Below are 6,944 nucleotides of genomic sequence, written 5' to 3' on the forward strand. Positions count from 1 at the left end.
CTTGGCATGTGGGATCTTAGTTCCCTGACCAGGAATCGAACGCCTTTCCCTGAAGCAAGGAGTCATTAACCATTAGACCACCAGGGAAGTCCCTCTAGTGATATTTTTTCCTTCAATGCCTTTTATTTTCTTCCTGCTTGGACCAATTTTTCAGCCCACTGTTGAAACACCTTTTGAGGGCCTCTTGTCCCCACTGAGCCCACTGCCCTGCCCTCTTACTTGGGCCTTCACCCCTTGACATACAGAGCCTCACATGACCTGTAACCTCAAAGCACATCCCCATCTCTGTTCCTCTCTTTCCAGCCTGGCATGAGCTCCTCTGACCTCATCCCAGTGCCATGTGGAAGCTTCAGCTGGATTTGCTTGAACCCCCTGTCCTTCCAGGAATATCTCCTGCCCAATCCAGTCCACCTCCCTCCTCCCTTGTCTCGGTGCTGAGTTACCTGAAAGGCTAACCCTCCCCAAAACTCCTCTAAACAGGGTCAGGACCCCTGCCTCCCTTTAGGGCCTCCAGCATCGTGGTGTTTTTTCTCCGAACTTTTTGAAATCTCCCGCAAAGTGAGGCCATATTTCTAGCTAAACCCAGGCTATGATGAGGTCTGAAACAGCGTGGTGTCTTTCACCAAAGTGTCCCCTTTCTTCTACTTTCTTCAGAGCAACCTCAGAGTAGCAATTTTTCAAACTAATTGTTTCTACATTTTGCGTTCTGAGACATGAAACTAACCATTACACAAAAGTAGAGCCTATCATCCTATACTTAGCAGAGAATGGAACTATTTTCAGATGCCTTGATAATTATTCTATGTTCTGCCAAACAAACTCCTCCTGGAAGTAACAGCCTCTATCTTGCTCAGAGACACTGATATCCAGACAAACAGTCTAGAAACATTAAACTCATCCTTAATGCCACCTCAACCCTCACCCCAAATATCCATGTGGATACTGTGTCCTATTATACTTCAGTTTTGCATCTCTCAAATCCACTTTTGTCCACTCTGTCTCCACTATTCAGGCCTTGATCATCATCTGGATTGTTGAAATGTTTTCATTATTCCCTTCACCTATAAGATTTAGGAGCCCTTATAATAGAAAGTGGCTTCCCAGGTGATGTTAGAGATAAATAACCCTCCTGTCAATGCAGGAGACTTAAGAGATGCAGGTTCGGTCCCTGGGTTAGGAAGACCCCCTGCAGAAGGAAATAGCAACCCATTCTAGTAGTCTTGCCTGGAGAATCCTGTGGACAGAGGAGCCTGGCAGGCTTACAGTTCATGGGGTCACAAAGAGTCAGACACAACTGAAGCAACTTAACAGGAATTCATGGGGCTTCCCTCATAGCGCAGTTGGTAAAGAATCCACCCATGATACAGGAGACCCCAGTTCGATTCCTGGGTCGGGAAGATCCGCTGGAGAAGGGCTAGGCTACCCACTCCAGTATTCTTTGGTTTCCCTTGTGGCTCAGCTGGTAAAGAATCTGCCTGCAATGCAGGAGACCTGGGTTCGATCCCTGGGTTGGGAAGATCCCCTGGAAAAGGGAAAGGCTACCCACTCCAGTATTCTGGCCTGGAGAATTCCATTGACTATGCAGTCCATAGGGTCACAAAGAGTCGGACACGACTGAGCGACTTCCAAATCACTTCACTTCACTTCATGCACATAATAGAAAGTATCATGAGAGACTAGTCCAAGGACTTCCCTTGGTTTATTAGTCCAGTGGCTAAGTCTTCACCTTCCAGTGTGGGAGGTACCGGCTAAACCCCTCGAGGCCAAAAAATCAAAACATAAAACAAAAAGAGTAATGTAACAAGTCCAATAAGACTTTTTTAAAAACCCACATTAAAAAAAAAAAGAATAATCCAAAAGGTCCAGTTTTATGTTGTCTAAAGATTCTGCCCCTTCAACAAACTCATGTTCTCTGACTCTTCTGAGCTGTATTCTCAAGAGTCTGCATCTTCATTCATTCAAAACTGTTGGGGAACAAGGGAAAGATGAAGGAGCATACATTTGCCAACAATTTCTTTGTTTACACCGCTAATGTTTAAATCTCACCGAATTTTAAAACTTCACAAAAATACAACTGCCTAGAAATAAACATGTAGACATGCTCTAACACTAATCAAATGGAATAATAATTGTACGATGGGACTTTAATAGGGTAGAATATTTTCTTTAATTGTGAAAACTGATAAATACATAAAAGCATTTACTATGTGATGCCAAAAGGATTATTATGGGCATCGTGATTGCCCATGTAGTATATTCGACAATATACTCCAGTAAAAAATATAGACAATATGCAAAATGAGATTGCAGTTAGGCATATTAAATTGTGGATCATTTATCACCATGTTTCGTTTATTTTTGCTATGTTTCCTCTTGCATTTGAACAGGAAATAATAAGGAAAAGGGGGGCTTCCCTTGTGGCTCAGTGCTAAAAAAAAAAATCAGCCTGACAATTCAAGAGACTCAGGTTTGATCCCCAGTCCAGGAAGATCCCACGTGCCGCAGAGCAACTAAGTCCGAAAGCCACAGCTGTGCACTAGCATCTGGGAGCTACAACTGCTGAAGCCCACGTGCCTAGAGCTCTGAAACAAGAGAAGCCACGCAATGAGAAGCCCGAGCTCCACAACCGGAGAGTAGCCCCCGCTCACAAGCAGAGAGAAAGCCTGAGCAGCAACAAAGACCCAGCACAGCCAAAAGCGAAACAAACTTAAAATATTTAAAAAATAAAATAGAATAAGAAAAAGAAGAATTCCCACTCCCCCTCCCCCACCAAGATGCTAAGGTGTCTTCAGACTCCGGAAGGCTCCACTTACCAAGATCAGTGGCTCAGACTACTGAAGCATGATCCTCAAAATTCACGACTTCCACCATGTTCTCATATATACAACCTCATCTGATCTTCCTAACCGCTGCCTCTCTCAGATCTTTGCTTCTGAACAAAGTCAGTGGCTGGGTTCCTTGTCTGCACTCCCATCCCAGGGCAGCTTGGAGACACCCGAGACTGTGTTCAGCTCCCTTGTGTCACACTGACAACCCCATTCTTCATTGCTTTCCTGCTGGGTGCTCCTATAAAAATGGCAGATGCTGTAAAGCTCAGGAGCCTGTCTCTCTCCTTGCTTTATCTGAGTTGCCAAGCTCCTCTCTGCTGTCATTATATCTTCCTTTGTTATATCCCATCCTCTTGAGTATATAGCATTATCTGTATTTTCACACTCCTACTCAAATTTCTCCCTAAGGCCTTCTTGATCTCCACTGCCTTCCCATAGTGAGGGGTCAAATGAGTTTAAGCTAAAAGCCTGGCCCTGCTACCAACATGAGGTGACTCTGAACAAGGTTCTGAGCTTAGGAGCCTTATCTTTAAAAACAGGTATAAGGGATACCACGAAAAGTGAGAAATAAAGAAAATTAGATCACCTGCTGAGATTAACATCGAAGAGAGCCGAGCTGGGATTACAGATGGGCAGACAGAGGAAAAGTGGATCCCAGGCAAGCAAGAAAGGACCGCGAAGGGATTGATGGCATTAATACATCCAAATAAATAATATGTTGACTTCTAAAGGGGCTTAATCTCAGCAACCTAAAACCTGAGCCTCACTGAGTCAAAAGTAAGCAGGGCCCATCCCTACTCCCTGCAGAAGAAGCAGCCTTGGCTACTAGACTTTGACTAGTAACAGCCATTGACAAAGCCAGCCTCCCTTTGGAAATCTGTGTCTGCTTGACATGTTTGTTTCATTGGATTTTTCGTTTATTTACGTGTTTGTGGCATGCTTTCTCTAGCTGCGGTGAGCGAGGCTCACTCTCTCGTTGCAGAGCTCAGGCTTCTCATTTCAGAATCAGGCCCTAGAGTTAAGATTCCAGAAGACAAGCTCTAGCTGTGGTACACCACCAGCTCAGTTGCCCTGCGGCAGGTGACGTCCTCCCAGACCAGGGATCAAACCCATGTCCCTCACGTTGGCAGGCAGACTCTCCACCACTGGACCACCAGGAAAGTCCTGCTTTAAATATCTGCATCATCTAATTAACTTTAAAAGCTCTTCCTTGGCTTTCCCATTGAACTTAAGTTGAAACTTCTCACCCACAGCAGCTCCTTCTCAGGTGAGCTGACCCCTGCCTGCCTTACCACATCTAAGAATGTCATTCCCTCTGGTATTCACAGAACTCCAACCACCTACCTGACCCCCACCTCTCTGCCTCAAGGGAGCCAGGACCTTGGCCTGGGGCTCCCCCACTTCTCAGCACAACTGGCTTTAAGCCTCAGAGCTCCCCTTAATTGCCCTGCCCCAGCAGGACTTCCCTGCCACCCGTTCATTCTATCACATCAACCCATTTTATTGTCTACACAGTACTTGGTGCTATTAAAATCCTCTTGGTCCCTTACATGATCACTTGTTTTACCTGGTTCTGAAATTTCAGGAGAACAAAAACCTCACCTGTCTCATTCACCCCTGACTCTCCAGCACCTACCAAGGTGCCTTTGCTGATTGAAAAAATAAACAGGAATGAGAGATCAATTGACTCTTTCATTTATTTAACTTCAGCTGACCAAATCAACTGTGATCCGGGTTTGGTGGTCTATTGGGAAAGAGTATTAAACTGACGGTGGACATGTAGTTTTCTGATTCTTGTAATAGCTATGGTTCACTTTGAAATTAATGTTATCTTTTTAAAGTCTAAGGGTTTGGTAATTATTGTTGATGTCTATATTTACCATTATTATTATTCATTACTGTTAATGACGTGACAGCCATCAATGAGAACTTTATCATCCACTGAGTCTTCATGAAAGTAGAATCTATAAGATTAGTGCTGTTACTGGTCCATGTTGCAGATTAAGAAACTGAGGCTCAGGGAGTTTAAGTGACTGTATAAATTCTCACTGTAGGGAATGGCAGAGGCAGATTTTAAATTGAGGTTGAAAGTGAAAGTATTGATCACTTAGTTGTGTTCAACTCTTTGTGACCCCATGGACTGTAAGTAAGTAAGTAAAGTCACTCAGTCGTGTCCGATTCTTTGTGACCCTGTGGACTGCAGCCCACCAGGCCCTCAGTCCATGGGATTCTCCAGGCAAGAATACTGGAGTGGGTTGCCATTTCCTTCTCCAGGGGATCTTCCCGACCCAGGGATTGAACCTGGGTCTCCCACATTGGAGGCAGATGCTTTAACCTCTGAGCCACCAGCTCTTCAGAATCCTTTTCCATGGGATTCTTCGGGCAAGAATACTGGAGTGAGTGGCCACTGCTATCTCCAGGGGATTTTCCCAACCCAAGGATTGAACCCAGGTCTCCAGCATTGCAGGTTGGTCTGATGCAAAAGCTGGTGTGCTCATCCCAAGGCCCACAGTTGGTGCTGAGCTCTACCTGCCCTGCCTCACCCAGGGGATTCGACTCACCCTCTCTCTTGGTCTTTGGTGATGATGACTCCCCCTCACCCTACACTTTCCAGAAGCCTGGCCCCTCAGTGTGAAGCCACCCATACCCAGAGTTGTCCGTCTTTTTCTTTTAAATTGTGGCCAGATACAACCTTTAGGGAAGGAGTGAAGATGAGACCTGTTAGTTTGTTTGTTCACATTGTTTTTTAATTTATCTTTTAAAGTCTTTATTGAACTTGTTACTATATTGTTTCTGTTTTACGGTTTGTTTGTGGTTTTTTTTTTTTTTGGGTGAAATGTGGAATCTTACCTCCCCAACCAGGCATTCAGTTCACATCCCTTGCATTAAAGGAAGGCAAAGGCTTTTTTTTTTTTTTTTTTGGAAGGCAAAGTCTTAACCACTGAACCACCAGGGAAGTCCCTGCTTTGTTTTTTTAGAAGCTCAGTTCTTAATATATTGAAGGTCAGAGTGGAATGTACAAATCAGTAATAATAATAATGCTGTTCATTAGGTTGGTGCTTGGGAAAACAGCCATATCCTCTGATTTTTTTTTTAAAGAAGTAATTTCTTTTTCTCTTTTAGTATTTTATTCATCCATTATTTATTTATTTATTTGGCTCCTCCAGGACTTAGTTGCCAGCCTGTGGTATCTCGTTCCCTGACCAAAGAGTTCCCCATGTTCCCTGATTGATAAGAAGGCCTGACGTTTGTGCAGCCCTTAAGCATTTACAAAGGGCTTTCACTCTGTTATCTCGTTTCCCTTACACTAGCCTTTCCCAGAAGAGGCTACGTGGGCCAGTAGAGAGGAGGAGATCTTAGAAAGAGATAAACCTGGGTCCCTTCCTGGCCCACCACCAAGGAGCCATGAGACCATGGGCAGGTCACTTGATTTGAGTCCCTTTTTGAAAAAAAAAATTATATATACAATATCTCATTGTAGTTTTGATTTCATTTCATTTCAGTTCAGTTCAGTGGCTCAGTTATGTCCGACTCTCTGCGACCCCATGGACTGCAGCACACCAGGCCTCCTTGTCCATCACCAACACCCAGAGCTTGCTCAAACCCATGTCCATCAAGTCGGTGATGTCATCCAGCCATCTCATCCTCTGTTGTCCCCTTCTCCTTCCGCCTTCAATCTTCCCTAGCATCAGGGTCTTTTCCAATGAGTCAGCTCTTCGCATCAGGTGGCCAAAGTACTGGAGTTTTGATTTACATTTCCCTAATGACTGATGTCTCTTGCCTGGAAAATCCTATGGACGGAGGAGCCTGGTAGGCTGCAGTCCATGGGGTCGCTAAGAGTCAGACACGACTGAGCGACTTCCCTTTCACTTTTCACTTTTCACTTTCATGCATTGGAGAAGGAAATGGCAACCCACTCCAGTGTTCTTGCCTGGAGAGTCCCAGGGACGGGGGAGCCTGGTGGGCTGCCGTCTATGGGGTCACACAGAGTCGGACACGACTGAAGTGACTTAGCAGCAGCAGCAGCAGCAGCAATGACTGATGAGGTTTAGCACATTTTCATGTACTTATTGGCTATGTGTATGCCTTCTTTGGCGAAATGCCTATTCAAATCCT

Source organism: Ovis canadensis, chromosome 3 (assembly GCF_042477335.2).
Source record: "Ovis canadensis isolate MfBH-ARS-UI-01 breed Bighorn chromosome 3, ARS-UI_OviCan_v2, whole genome shotgun sequence".
In the NCBI taxonomy this organism is placed as follows: Eukaryota; Metazoa; Chordata; class Mammalia; order Artiodactyla; family Bovidae; genus Ovis; species Ovis canadensis.